We start from the raw sequence: 16,279 nt of genomic DNA on the forward strand, positions 1-16,279 counted from the left end.
TGGACTATAGAGGAAACGGGAGAAGAAAAGGAGAGAGAGAAATGAGTTTTCTGATCACCAGATGAGCGAGGCGTCCCCCGCTGTTATGATTTGACGGTTCTCCGTTTTTCTCCACAGTTTTCAGCATCATCCGTCGGTTTGATGCTTTCTCCGTTGTTTGGCTCCACGAGTGTTTCTCCACGGGCTGGACACAAAGAGAACGAAGTTTCTTTTGTGCTGAGTTTGACAACTTACAGCATCTCTGAGAGCTGGATGGAGCTCCGCTCGTTCCCAGTCAGGTCCTGATGGAGTTCGAGTGGCTTTGTAGCGGTTTCGTGGCTCAACTTGGCACTTAGAGCTTCCGCGTGCTCAAGTTGTCGGAGCGTTCGACAAGCGTGTCCTTACCGCCAGGTATCCTGGGCAAAAGAACGAGGTTTCTTTGTCTCTGCTGAAGATTTATGGTCTTAGTTCGCGGGAAAAGCTCCACGGCTTCCCGCACATGCGCAGAACGTGTTTCTGGTACTAGGCGGTGACATCATCCCAATGCTTCCGTGTGCAAAGCATCATGGGAAATGAAGTTTCTTGGCGCTGATGTGATTATTTGCTTTTCAGAGCAATTTAAGCACAGTCATTTTGGAGAAAATCACTGCATAGTAATTTCCTCATGAGGTCAGACCCTCAACAAAGGAAAACTCTAAATTAGTCAAAAACGGCAAATTACACCCTGGACCCCAGAGGGTTAAGATCTAGGGAGAAAGGGAGAACTAATAAACCAGAGGGAAGGACCAAGGAGGAACCTAGAAGAAAAAAACCTGAACCTAAGAAAACTACAGGGAAAAACAAGCTAGATGATAGAATAACAAGAATAAGTAAACCTGGGAAACCTGGTGGGAGCTGGAGGCCAGAAGGGGCACAGGAAGCTGGGTACACATGAGGGGGGATTCTAGAGTGACACCTGAAAGGGGTTGGGGGGATACCTGGATGGAGAACATGGAGCAGGCTGCAGACAAGGAGACACATGAGGACACAAAGAGGCACATAAGGGAATCCTAGAGAAGGATGGAGAACACAGGGAGACACGTGAGGAAGACGCAGGACACAGACCATGACTGTTACAGTTTATCCTCAAATGCTAAAACACATTTCACAAACGTTTCCTCCATTTTCCCCAATGTCTAAACACAACACCCTTTTCTAAAACTACATAAACACAACCACACCTTCTCACTTCAAAACTCAAACTTTCACACCAAAAGAGCAGCTCGAAGCTTTCAAAAATGTAAACACATACACATCATTACACACTACAGCAAAACAATTGAAAACACAATGCTCAATTTTTGAGAAGGTTCTTTGTTTCATAACTGCCAATTTGCCCATTTTTTGGAAACTTTACAGTTACGGATCTTCTTAGATCTCTGCAGAAGATTAGGCATTTAGATTTGTGAGTTTCATATGAAGAGTATAAATCTATAGAAAATTCTGCATGTACACTACTGTAACACAACTCAATGCAAAAACAGAATCTACTGCACACAACAGTACTCTTGAAAACATCAGCAGGGTGTGAAATTTCTTTATTTACTTTATTAACAACACACACCACAATCACTGTGCGGCATCCTGTCGCTGAGCTGCATCGGGCCACATCACCTCATCCACATCGCAGGCTATATTGTCGCTTGCCAGGCACCGCGGGAAAAACACCCTGGAATGGTGAATCCATCCTTGTAAGGCCTCCACTTTGATGTCACCACAGGGCAGCTCCATTGACCTTAGGGTTTCTTTCTAGTGTCTGATGAGAAGAACTCCTCTATAGGGTTCAGGAAAGGGGAGTAGGGTGGCAGACAGACATTGAAAAAGAGGTTACTGTTGGTGGTGAACCACTCTGATTTGGTTTGTTCTGTGGAAGCAGACATTGTCCCAAATGATCACATAAATGTGATGTGCGGGCCCAGGATGGTGTTGTTGGTGGTCCAGAAGGATGTCTTTTAGCTCCTCTAGGAAGGTGAGGAGATGTTGGGTGTTGTAAGACCTAAGGACAGCATGCCGGTGGACAAGACCCTCCGAACCCATGGTCGCACAAAGAGTAATATTACCCAGAGTTCTTTTGCAACTTGTGTTTGAGCAAGGGAAAATGTGTTTAGATTTATGAGAACGGAGGATTGTGATTTGTGAATTGTGTCTTCATGTGAAACGCGTTTATGATGTTGGAAAATGATGGCTAAATTTAGTAAATGTGTTTAGACAGCTGGTCATTTGGTTTCGAGGATTGACTTTTGTGTTTTAGCATTTGAGAAAAATTGTAACATTAAAATAATGAATCATAACCTTAACAATAAAACAAAATGGGATTTATTTGTTTCATTGCTACATTTGCTGTAAAGCAGGGGTGTTCTATTCCGGTCCTGGAAGTCTGCTATCCAGCACGTTTTAATGGTTTCTCTGATTCAACGCACTTGATTCAGCTGTGCAACAACTGATCAGGCTCTGCAGAAGTCTGTTTAAGGATTCACTGCTGACAAGGTGACTTCTTTATTAATTCTCCGTGGCTTCATCACAGACACAAAATTAATAAGCACACAGTTCAAACCGGAGTCAGTTAGGGTTACATAAAATTTTAAAGTTGGATAACTGCATGAATACATATATAAGTCCCTAGAAACCCATTTTTCTCAACAACAAAAAAACAGCTAAAAATATATTCAGCCTTGATTGTACACAGCAAGATTTATTATTTACAGTGATATAATTAATAATGCTCCTTAGTGACATACTTAGTGACGGACTAAATAACAATGCTTCAACCTGCCCATCATCCAAAACAATCTATAAATATGTATTGATTGATATATATAATTATCATGTGGAAAAACAATGTGTTTATCACCAAAAATAGCCTTTTTTAAATTCCTTTGTAAAGTACTGATACAGAAGAGAGCCTTAAGTGATTCCCACAGACCCCCTTAAATGAGGCTGCTAGCTAACATGCTACATTGCTCACCTTCTTGAGGTTCATTGGGTTGTGAGGGGACACCTGCTGACATATCATCAACTGCTGATTCTGGTAGGGACAAGGACAACAACCCAAAAAATGTTTTGTTGAAATTAGTTTATTTCACACCTAAAAATGAATTAAAAAAATTGTTTTAAAAATCATGGTTGAAGATTTCATAATTCATGCATATATATATATATATATATACACTTGAGCAGAATTCCTTAGTTCTGGTTGAAGTCCAATGTCCAGACAGTGTAACATATGCTTCCGGTGAATGAATAAAGACATCTGGTTTTAATCCTTTTATCCAAACAGCTTAGTAACAACACTCTGAGAGGGGACGTCATCCTATAAACATTTTTCCTTGATCAAAGGGCTGGCTGTTTGTCAAAGTCAAACAAACTAGAATGTAGCTTTTTGAAGTAGGATGCTATTAATCTGATTTTGGCATGTCCCTCTTAGGCTGTCAGGCCTCCTGCTAACATGAAAAGGAGTAAACTGAGTTGGGCGGAGGTGGACTGGCATAAATCAATGAAAGTCTGAAATGAGTTATTAGAAGTGTGTGTGTGTGTGTGTGTTGGGAGGGGGAGGGGGGGGGGGGCTCAGTTGTCACAATGTTTGCATCAGTTTGTAGGGTCAAATTCTACAGATTAGAAATCATTTGAATTTGAACTTTTTATTTACCTAAATCCTCCTCAAAATATTTCCTCCATTATAGTCATTAGCTTGATTATGGCTGTCTTCAAATAATGACAAATGTACTTCAGTTTGGTAAGAACATGGTGTTTATCATGTCTTTATTGGACCATAAACAAGTCTTTCTTCTCACCCACACAGACTGTCACGGTCTGTGTTCTGTTTCCCTCATGTGTCTCCTTGTGTTCTCCATCCCTCTCTAGGTATCCCTTATGTGTCTCCTTGTGTCCCTCATGTGTCTCCTTGTGTTCCTCATGTGTCTCCTTGTCTGCATCCCTCCTCATGTGCCTCCTTGTGTTCCCAGCCCACTCCAGGTTTTTTCCCTTAGGTGTTCCCCCTAGGTTTCAGTGTCCCTGTGGTTCCCCAGCCCCCTCCAGGCTCTCTAGGTTTCCCTCATGTTTTCCTTCAGTCACCTCTTATCATTAGTCTTCTGTTAGTGTTTATCTAGTCAGTAGTCTCCTTTAGTTAATTAGCTCCCTTCCCCGTTTTTAGGTCTGGATTCCTCTCCTGCTCCATTGTGCCCTTCCTCTGATTAATAGTCTCACGTGTGCACAATTCCCTAATCACCCAGCCCTTGATTATATAACCCTGTCTGCGTCTCAATGTGTTCTTTGTCCATTGTCCTTGTCAGCATTGTTGTTTTCCCCCTCTTAGGCCTATTAGGATTATGGCTTCATGCCCTTCTAGGTTTTATTTAGGCTTCATCATTCTTAATAAAGAATGTTTTCCTTTACATCGTCTTCTGCCTTGTGTCGCTCTGGGTATCTGCACATTGGGAACAACTCCTCCAACCCCCAACGTGACACAGACTTTTCCCCATTTTCTTTTATCAATGTGCAAACACAAGAGTTACTCCAATTCTCATGTCAGAGACCACGTCCGTGACTAAGGTTCTTATGTTAATAGTGTTGCAGCATAACTTAGTCACAGAGAGTGGACAGGGCATTCAGCATGCCCTTTATTAAATGCTAAATTTGCAATAATTACCACAGTTTTTGCTTTTTTTACCCTCAATAGTCACCCTGAATATTGGAGCTTCTCGGAGGCAAAGTATGCAGAATCTGAGACAACAGAAATAGATTTGATTTAAATGCTCTTTCTTGTTTGCTGCAGCACAAATGCAGGACCTGCAAGGCTGCTTTCTGATGACCTCACAGAGAAAATACTTCACATTAACTCATCTGCTGTTGTGCTCCACAGCTTTCTTTTTTTTTCTCAAGGTGTCTTAAACAATAATAATGTGAGACGGAAATACATTGTTTTAGGTACACTAGAAATAGTCATGAGTGGAATGTGGACATTACCTTGTGATACCCTCTTAGCTCAGAGTGCATAAGATGCTTGCAAGCTGTGGTGGTCAGGCCACAGTCTGAGGTTAAAAGGTCAAAAATATACACCGTTTTTAAATAAAAAGCAGTTCACACCTTTCACAAGTGTGTTTCAGGGATTTTATTAACTGCTGTCAAGATCTGTGATTGATATGCAATCTGTGTTTCAATTTGGAAACAGGAGACAGCTGATAGAGCTGACTGATGGCTCTGAACACAACATCTTGATATTTTTATGATTTTTCCTAAAGGAAAAGAAAAACATGCTAAATCTCTTGTTGTTGCTTTTTGTGGCTGACCATTTTCATTCCTACAACAGGCCGGTAATGACATTTATATGTGGTGCAGCTCCATTTGACATGCAGCCATTAATCATAGATTTTGTTTCAATGCCACATTACATTTTTCATGCATTTAAAAGAGTTAACTCTCTACACTTTCTCTGTTATGTTAAGAAGCTTGTATGGTTTCAGTCCATTATTTCAGAACTCATGACTCATTCTTTTTTACCTTTAGAGCTAGTGTTGTTCTGAGTCTCTCGTTGTTGCTGCTCCTTCCTCATTGTTGTTGGACAGAAAAACATAGTCGGTATAGCACACAGACAGCTGAACAAGTTTTTATTTGCATTTAAATTATCAATTTTATTGCGTCAGGGACAAGGTCTGGCCCCAAGTGGAGGAGTTTAAGTAGCTTGGGAACTTATTCACGAGTGAGGGAAAGATGTAGTGATTGACAGGCAGATTGGTGCTGCATCTGCAGTGATGTGGGCGTTGTACCCAGAGGTGGAAAGAGTACTAAAATTTCCTATTTGAGTACAAGTACAAGTAATAGTACTTTCCTAAATTTTTACTCAAGTAAAAGTAAAAAGTGTCGTAAATAAAATGTACTCAAAGTAAAAGTTACTTAGTTGCATTTTTGTCAGTGTAAGGATGGCTACATCTAAGTAGTGTAAAATCACAACGCCAGTTCACAATTTGCTCGTGTGTGTGCACGCGCACACACAGACTCTCTCTCTCTCTCTCTCTCTCTCTCTCTCTCTCACACACACACACACACACACACACACACACACACACACACACACACACACACACACACACACACACACACACACACACACACACACACACACACACACACACACACACAAAGTTTGATGGAGGCATTTCGATCCAATCAGTGAGAACAGGACGTGCACATTCATTGGACGAGATTTTTCTAGGATTGTACGTTTCAATTGTTTAAAATTATTCTTTTTTTTTTTTTTTGAGAAAATAATTTTTTTACATGCCATCAGTATGTGAGGTATCTCAATGTTTTCATGACAAAACTCTAACATGAGACTGTGCTCTAACCTGTCACATAATATAACAAGCCTAAAAAATTCAAACATTTCTAATGGACCGTATGACAGCTGCTAACGATGGCCCTGCCCTACTTTACCTCAACATTACAGTTCCTTTTATTTGTGTCCATCCTTGAGCTCCTTTCTGACCTTCATGCTTATTAAGAGCAGCTGATTTGTAAAGTAACCAGAGTTACGGGACCCTTAAGGTGGGTTCACTCACTCATTTAACTGTTCACCACTGAAATCAGTTTGTTCATTCCAGTCCTAAATAATCCTCCAATCATCCAGCTGGAATCCTTAAGGGTCCCGCAACGTCCACCCTGTCAGAATAGGCCTTGGGAGCCCAGGTGTTACTAGAACTAATGGTGTCTCCTCTCCATCGTGAGCCTCCAAACTGTGAAGGTTGGTCTCCAAACATGAACTTTAAATTCATGCATTTATCTCCTCTTGTAACACTTTAACATGTTTTAAAAGGCTTGTATCATGAAAAGTTACACCTCCCAGACCAAAGATAGGTACAATATAAGATAAAACATTATCGTAAACACTACTGAGACGTCATTTATGAAACAGAAGTTATTTTTGTTCACCATTAATTCAACCAAGAAATAAGATACATGGATTTGATGAGACCATGCTGTCTCATGTAGTCCTATATGTGTAATACACACACACACACACACACACACACACACACACACACACACACACACACACACACACACACACACACACACACACACACACACACACACACACACACACACAGAGAGACACACACACACACACACACACACACACACACACATACACACACACACACACACACACACACACACACACACACACACACACACACACACTGCAGCATGTTAGAATCATTTGAATGACTAATTTAACTAAATTGAACTGCTTTTTAAATCATTTAATCTCTTATTCTGGAGTAAAATAAAGAAACAAGCTAAATCATCACATATCTGTGGCATCAAGAAGCATCTTCTGAGTTCAAACACAGGGATGGAGCACCATGTTTACAGCTGAAACAGTATTAGGATTTTAAGTCACAGAAGCCTGCAGGTCTTCTGTTTTATGAGCAAACCACTGAGAATCCACTTGTTATTAGCGCTAAACGTTATTTTGCAGCTTCCGTGCGGAGCGGTAGGGAAACACATTTCAAACATGGAACCGAGGCTGGCTACCGAACCGAGCAGAATTCTGACGACGTAACACCGGTGTGCGAAGGTGCTGGTTCCAACCCACAGGAGAGGAGGGAGACAGAAGGTAAACAGCGAGTGGATCACAGGGACTGAACTGATGTTTTTGAGCAAAACTGGGGTAAAAATGGCTGTTTGTCCTCAATATCAAAAGTGTATCCCCCCACCTCCCCCTCCACGGTTTAGACGCAGCGCTCATGCAGGTGTCTCTTCCTGTTCCGATACTGCAACACTCAATATTTTTAATTTATTAAGCCTACAATTTATTTTACTCAGTAACAGATATGATTTAAAATGTAGCAAATTACAATTCTTTTTAAAAAACTTACTCAAGTAAAAGTAAAAGTACATATTTTTAAAATGACTTAAAAAGTATAAATACACAATAAAAACTACTCAATTACAGGAACGTGAGTAAATGTCATTTGTTACTTTCCACCTCTGGCTGTACTGGTCTGTCATGGTGAAAATAGAACTGAACCAGAAGATCAAACACTCAATTTACCAGACCATCTCCATCCCTCATCTATGGTCACGAGCTTTAAGTAGTCACCAAAAGTCCACTGCTCCTTCACATCAAGCGGAGCCAGTAGCGCTGGCTCGAACATCTGGTTAGGATGCCTCCTGGACTCCTGGATTAAACATTCAAAGATCATCCGGGTCAATGTTTCATATTTATATGGAATAATCACATCTGACTGGTCATTTGTTACAAATATGTAGTGTATCATTACCGCTACACCTCCCTGGTGAAATTTTTCTGGCACGTCCAACTAATGCCACTTACACACATCGGCTCCGCTGCGCCCCGCGCTCCCCAGCCCGGCCGCATTCATTCCACACTGCCTAAGGAATACAGAAGTGATTGAGCACATGGGCGGTCTGTGGTCTGTGATGTCATGAGTGCATCTCCGAGCATATGGGCAATGTAATGTCCACAAATGGTCAGTTTTCACCTACAAATTGACCTATAGGTCATCGGTCATCTACAGACCTAATTCCATCCTATGAGGTGGATTTTATATTCTATCTGCCAACAACCCACAAGATCCTGCATGGTTTTCCCTGAGTTCTAGAGAAAGCTTCAGACCGGCCACCTGAAGCAGCACCTCTTTAACCACCAAAGCTTTTGACACGTCATCAAGACCTTTTTGCACCTGCGAAGCAGATACAACAAAACAGTTCCTGCAGAACAAGCTGATTTGTTCAACTCCTTAAGAGTTATTCCTGAGACGCAAACTAGTTCCAGCTGTCGTTACCTGGAGATGACTCCGGACTGACCTGGTCGTACTGCAGTTAATCTACGGACTTCGGTACCTGGGGTCTCCGACCCCAGTGACATTTCGGTTCCGAAAAGGGCGTCTCCACTTGGGTGCGTAGAACACAGTGAGATTGTGTCTGATGTGTTTTTGATAATAATCAACTTCATAGCTTAACGCAAACCAATTTCTTTTACATCCAGAACTCAGCTCTCCTAGATACGGAAGTTCCGACTAACATCGCATTGGCACATAGGTTTCATACATCACACTTAGTTCCATCCATCAAGGTAAATGCTTAGTCTCTGGTGTTTTAATTGTTGGTAAAATAAATTCTTACTTTTATAAACCTGACTCTTTTCTGATTCAAACGAAGTGTGTACAATCCCCTAATAAATAAAGAATCCTAGAATCTTCTGATAAGCACAGTAAAGACCAAGCAGGGTTGATGTTCTATATTTAGATAGATTATCACAGCTTTTTGGTCATAAGTAGAGGTAATATCTATTGAGCTCTTAAAGCACTCAATTTATCAAACCCTACAGCACTGCAAAAGAGCGCAAAGTCAGCGCTGTCTCCAATATTAAACAAAATCAGCCTGAGAAGTCTTGCTTTTGGAGATGTCTGGCAGCACTCTGTGTGTGTGTGTGTGTGTGTGTGTGCATGCGTGCGTGTGTGTGTGTGTGTGTGTGTGTGTGCGTGCGTGCACGTGTGTGTGTGTGTGTCCGTGCGCGCGCGCGCGTACGTGTGTGTGTGTGTGTGTGCCTTCTCACAGCAGTGAGGGACAGACTCCAGAATGATAAAAATCGCACCTATCGGCGGCTCCCTCTGATGGTAGGCGTGCTTTTGAGCCAGCCAATCAGTCAGCAGTGGGTGTGTCGACCCTGTTTGGCTCCAGGCAGACCTCCTCAAGAAGAGGGCTTAAAATATGTCCGGTTGCACGTGGGAAAATGCACGCTATATGAGGAGACGCAAAGGAAGGCCCAGGACATGCTGGAGGCACTATGTTTCTTGGCTGGCCAGGGAACGCCTTAGGAATCCTCCAGAGGAGCTGACCCAAGTGGCTGGGGAGAGGGAAGTCTGGGCTTCTCTGCTTAGGCTGCTGCTCCTGCGACCCAACCCCGGATAAGCAGATGAAAATGAATGGATGGACTTTTGAGTTTTACTGCATGTAATCACTGAAGTGTATTGCAAATTGCTACCTTATAAAGAAATGGCACGGTTCAGCTCAAGGAGGCAGTTTCAACATGAGGACAAAAATACACAACATACTTCCTCCTTCTCTGTTTCATTATTATTTTCTTCAATTTTCACCTACTAACCATTTTTGTGTTCACGCTTTGAGCTCCAACACAAAATTAAAAGTCACTTTACAACACATAATTTTCCTGGTTGCCATGGTGATCCAAATGCACTCATCCGCATCTACTCATGTTATGTTTTTTAAATGTGTGCATTTACTGCTTGGGTAGTAAAGGTATCGGGATGAGGCCAATTATTAACACCTGACTATTTCCCTATTACAGTGGTGTGAAAAACTGTTTGCCCCCTTCCTGATTTCTTATTCTTTTGCATGTTTGTCACACAAAATGTTTCTGATCATCAAACACATTTAACCATTAGTCAAAGATAACACAAGTAAATACAAAAAGCAGTTTTGAAATGATGGCTTTTATTATTTAGGGAGAGAACAAAATCCAAACATACATACATTGCCCTTAATGAAAAAGTAATTGCCCCCCTTGTTAAAAAATAATTCAACTGTTGTGTTTGCCCCAGTGCGCCCCAGGGCAGCTGTGGCTACATCGAAGCTCATCACCACCAGTGTGTGAATGAGTGTGTGAATGGATGAATGATACACTGTAGTGTAAAGCGCTTTGGAGTCCTTACTCTGAGAGGTGCTATACAAGTGCGGGTCATTTATCATTTATCATTTCACACCTGAGTTCAATTTCTGTATCCACCCCCAATCCTGATTACTGCCACACCTGTTTCAATCAAGAAATCACTTAAATATGAGCTGCCTGGCACAGAGAAGTAGACCAAAAGCACCTCAAAAGCTAGACATCATGCCAAGATCCAAAGAAATTCAAGAACAAATGAGAACAAAAGTAATGGAGATCTATCAGTCTGGTAAAGGTTATAAAGCCATTTCTAAAGCTTTGGGACTCCAGCGAACCACAGTGAGAGCCATTATCCACAAATGGCAACAACATGGAACAGTGGTGAACCTTCCCAGGAGTGGGCGGCTGACCAAAATTACCCCAAGAGTGCAGAGACAACTCATCCGTGAGGTTACAAAAGACCCCAGGACAACTTCTAAAGAACTGCAGGCCTCACTTGCCTCAGTTAAGGTCAGTGTTCAGGACCCCACCATAAGAAAGAGACTGGGCAAAAATGGCCTGCATGGCAGATTTCCAAGACGCAAACCACTGTTAAGCAAAAAGAACATTAGGGCTCGTCTCAATTTTGCTAAGAAACATCTCAATGATTGCCAAGACTTTTGGAAAAATACCTTGTGGACTGATGAGACAAAAGTTGAACTTTTTGGAAGGCCAATGTCCCGTTACATCTGGCGTAGAAGTAACGCAGCATTTCAGACAAAGAACATCATACCAACAGTAAATATGGTGGTGGTAGTGTGATGGTTTGGGGTTGTTTTGTTGCTTCAGGAACTGGAAGGCTTGCTGTGATAAATGGAACCATGAATTCTACTGTCTACCAAAACATCCTGAAGGAGAATGTCCGGCCATTTGTTCGTCAACTAAAGATGAAGCAATCTTGGGTGCTCCAGCAGGACAATGACTCAAAACACACCAGCAAATCCACCTCTGAATGGCTGAAGAGCAACAAAATGAAGACTTTGGACTAGTCAAAGTCCTGACCTGAATCCTATTGAGATGCTATGGCATGACCTTAAAAAGGCGGTTCATGCTAGAAAACCCTCAAAGCTGAATTACAACAATTCTGCAAAGATGAGTGGGCCAAAATTCTTCCAGAGCGCTGTAAAAGACTCGTAGCAAGTTAACGCAAACGCTTGATTGCAGTTATTGCTGCTAAGGGAGGCCCAACCAGTTATTAGGTTCAGGGGGCAATTACTTTTTCACACAGGGCAATGTAGGTTTGGATTTTGTTCTCTCCCTAAATAATAAAAACTATCATTTCAAAACGGCATTTTGTGTTTACTTGTGTTATCTCTGACTAATGGTTAAATGTGTTTGATGATCAGAAACATTTTGTGTGACAAACATGCAGAAGAATAAGAAATCAGGAAGGGGGCAAATAGTTTTTCACACCACTGTATATCACAGTTTTCACACTGTATGAAGCAACACTGTTAAAAAGAGAAACACTTTTGCTGCAAAAATGTCTGCTTTCAGTAAAAGGATGTCTGCTGTCTGTAGAATCTGTTAAAAAGCCCAGAAAACTCCGTAGTGTATCACGATGATGTGGTGTGAAATTTTTGTCCTAAATTCTCATCAAGACATTTTTAGTCAAACGAGAAAGCAGTGTCTTTAGGTGATCTGCACAGGGAGAAAAACACTTCATACAGACAACCACTTAGACTAATGTTTGCATAAAGTTGTGAAATCAACGTTCCAACACAGTGACTACAGCAACAGAACAAGCTTGAAAAAAATTATGATTGCTTTATTATGGGTGGACAGTGATTTCAATGAGAAAAAAAAATCTGAATTAAATAGGAGTAATGAAACATTAGTGTTGATCTTTCATGAGTTTTATATGTTATTTCCTCTCAGCAGTAATAAGCACTTCAGTACATAGAATATTTGTCAGTTGTTGGATGACATTTGACATAGAAGAATGATATTTATTTAGTTATTTTTTCCTCATATCTTCACATAAAGAAAGATCACTTACTTTTACTTTTTCTTATATTACCCAACACATACATCGGTTTCAGATAGAATAGCTATCGTGTTGTGATTTCAGGAGATTGCCTCCTAAAGACCTTTCTGCAGTTCTGATGCATTTTAATAAGTTAATCAAATAAGATTTCAAAATAAATTTATAACCATGCATAAACAGTAAACTCAAAACAGTAAATCATCCCAATGTCATTCTGTCAATGTGTGTCTTTTTTGTAAGGCTGCCATAAACAACTATTTTAATAGTCGACTAAATGCCAGTTTTGTTGAAGATGTTAGCTAACAAGAGTTAATTTGCTTACAGATGCGACTTTTCGATACCCGCTATGACGCACTTCCTTTTAAGGTGCTTGTGCATCACTGATATTCTCCCATGAAAGGACAGTTTCACTTTGCAGATTTAGCTCTCTACGTGCTGCTCTTGTCTTTAAAATGCTCCCAAACTTTGAGCTTTGTTGCCAACTCACCACGATGTCTTCTTTCTCTGGTGATTCTGATTCAGAAGCGGATCTGGATGGCCACTAGTGCACGTGTGCCTCGTGAAAGGCAGAAAGCAGCTGCCAAAGGTACAGCAGCAGGCGAGATTAAAGAAACGCTCACAGAATAAAAGACATTGACTGTTAAATTTAGAGTCGACTGTTTTGTTTGACGTCATCGGGATGAATGGACCAATCATGGCATCACTACATTTTGTGGGAAATATTTGTTTGGTTCTAACTCCTCAGGGTGTTTCATTGTTAAAAAAAACTATAATGTACATGTATTTTTCTTTTGCATATATTTCTGTGAGAGTGTTGTGTTTCTACAAAGAGCTGCAAAACTTTCAACTCTTGCGGGCTCATAGAATTTTAAATTTCTACGTTGTTTTGAGCCACAGCAGTAGAACCAGAACAAGAAACTGAGTGACATCAGACAGACAAGGACGCATATATATATATATATATATATATATATATATATATATATATATATATATATATATATATATATATATATATATATATACTTATATTTAAGGAGGATAAAACCACTTGATCCTCCTGGAAACAAAGATGCTAATACAAAGACAAAACAATAGAGCGATAATTTGAATTCAAAACAGAAAGACAAATTAATACTACCACAATTAAAATAATAATAACAATAATAATAATAATAATAATAATAATAATCAAGAAATTTATAAATAATAATAATCAAGAAATTTATAAATAATAATACAAAATTTATGCAACAAAGAAGTTGGCTAATCAAGTAGAATAAATTGTATGAACAGATGTATTAAAGTACATTTACTTAAAAATATGATGACCAACGACGCAACTAAATGGTAGAGAGACAACTAATACTCAGCTCAGAGAAATTTAGGTTAAAAAGTATAGTATGAATAATGATGACACAATATTAATTCAAACACAGCTACAGATGGGTAATAAATAATCATGAATCAAAGTTTTAAACTGCCTAAAAGAAGTGGTGGATCTCATAACAACAGGTAAATTATTCCAGTCAGATGGAGCTTTAATAGAAAAGGCCAGCTTCCCTGACTCAGTTCTTCAACGGGGAACAATAAAGGAGGTATACAGAGTTCTATGAATATCATAGTGAGACCAGAATGGTATTAACAGAGTTGTTAGGTAAGAAGGAAAATTTAAATATATACTTTAAAAAAAACAACCAATGCAATTTCCTCCTAGACTCAGCAGAGAGCCAGGACAAACAATCGAACATATGACAGTGATGAGTATGAAATGGACAACGTAAAACAAAACGACACATGCTATTATAAATGATATCAATAGAGTGGAGTTGGGAAGCTGTAGAATTCTGATAAACTATGCCAGCGAAATCCAACAGTGGAAATAAAAGCTGAGTGACAAAGCACCTAATTGACCTATACAGAGTTTTCAGACTAAAGTAAATTTTATTTATGACAGTTTGAAAATGTGTCTTGAATGAGAGGTATGGATCTAGCCAGACACCAAGATATTTAATTGAGTAAGTACAATTCACCAGAGACAGATCTAGAAATTTAAGAATACATTTCCCTCTGGGATTAATAAAGTATTTTTGAATTTGAATTTGAATTTAAATTACCAGTAGAAGCGGGGGAGGTATGTCTTTTAAACAGCATTGAAAAGGGTTTTGATTTATTTAAAAGTAGCTTATTGGACGCTAGCCAATAGCAAGCAAATAATGATTAACCAAGTCAAAGGCCTTAGTTCAATTCAAAAAACAGCACCTGTAGCCTGGCTACTATCAAACCTGGACTATATGTCATTGGTAAGTTTCATCAAAGCAGTAGTAGAAAAATGCTTTCTGAACCCTGACTGATATGGAGAAAATAAATTATTGACTTCAATATAACCAGACAGCTGCTTAAATATTATCTTTTCAAATATTTTTACAACATTAATTATTGAAATTGGTATATATATATATATATATATATATATATATATATATATATATATATATATATATATGTTTGATGGGAGGTGCAGAGGAGCCAGATATAAAGTTCAGAGGCTTGCAAAATTGCGGAAAGAAAGAGATTAGAAAAAGTTGTGGGAGGGAGAAAGACTTTCAGTGCTTGGCCTAATTATTCTGCAGTCACTGCAGCAGCTATAACAAAAATGATGGAGCTTAATTTCAGCAAGGCGAGTGTAGGACAAAGATTAATCAGCTACAAAGAGGCAGGAGATGGCCCTTTACACAAAAATCCCTTTCTCTCTCTCTCTCTCTCTCTCTCTCTCTCTCTCTCTCTCTCTCTCTCTCTCTCTCTCTCTCTCTCTCTCTCTCTCTCTCTCTCTCTCTCTCTCTCTCTCTCTCAGTACATCAGCTCTTCACTAAAGTTTGGAAACTCTATTTTAGTCAATCATGTGTCCCCTTTAATAATACCGATTGGTTTGTAATTTGGCATTGGAAAGCCTAGTTTACTTGATAGCAATGAAAAAAGATTGTATATTTGTGAAATGAGCAACACAGCTAAATGTGTGGGTAACCCCCCCAACGATGGTCTTGGCAGCAGTGTAGTCTGTTCCTCATCATCTGATCTGAGATCTGCCTGTGGTACTATTGAGCAAATCTTGACTCCAAATCTCTGATGGATAGCCTGCGGGAGCCTTCTAGTTGTCCAACTGCATGGACCTTACACTAAAGGGACAAATGTGGCATGTTTATGCTTTGAGCTCTAACTCAACAAAGCTGCAGAACTTCTACACGCAAGAGCTGTCAATCAGGTACCAGTCACACACCTGCGACTGGCACACACCTGGCAGCACTGAAGGCTCAGAACAACAGTGATACCAGAGTTTTATTTTCCCCACCAAACCAACAATGAAAATTGTTATTAATTCTTAGCATTTTCATATTTTTGCTTTTCAAATAGGTGATATTCCTCTCATTATTACTTTTAAAAGATATGCCAACTTTGATATTTTGAAATCACGCAAAAAATTGTTTACTTACTGACAAAATTCCAAGAGCACACATATTTTCCTGTTTTTAACACAAACTCAGTGCCTTCTTTCATTTTCTTCTGTCAGTTACATGTTGGTCTGC

General features: G+C 39.8%; 1 protein-coding gene across 2 annotated transcripts in view; it reads left to right on the forward strand.

Moving 5' to 3' along the window:
- Positions 1-16,279, forward strand: part of drd2a (dopamine receptor D2a) — a 126,321-nt gene that overhangs the window by 89,057 nt on the left and 20,985 nt on the right. The gene's annotated exons all lie outside the window — the stretch shown is intronic.

This window comes from Nothobranchius furzeri, chromosome 13 (assembly GCF_043380555.1).
Source record: "Nothobranchius furzeri strain GRZ-AD chromosome 13, NfurGRZ-RIMD1, whole genome shotgun sequence".
In the NCBI taxonomy this organism is placed as follows: domain Eukaryota; kingdom Metazoa; phylum Chordata; class Actinopteri; order Cyprinodontiformes; family Nothobranchiidae; genus Nothobranchius; species Nothobranchius furzeri.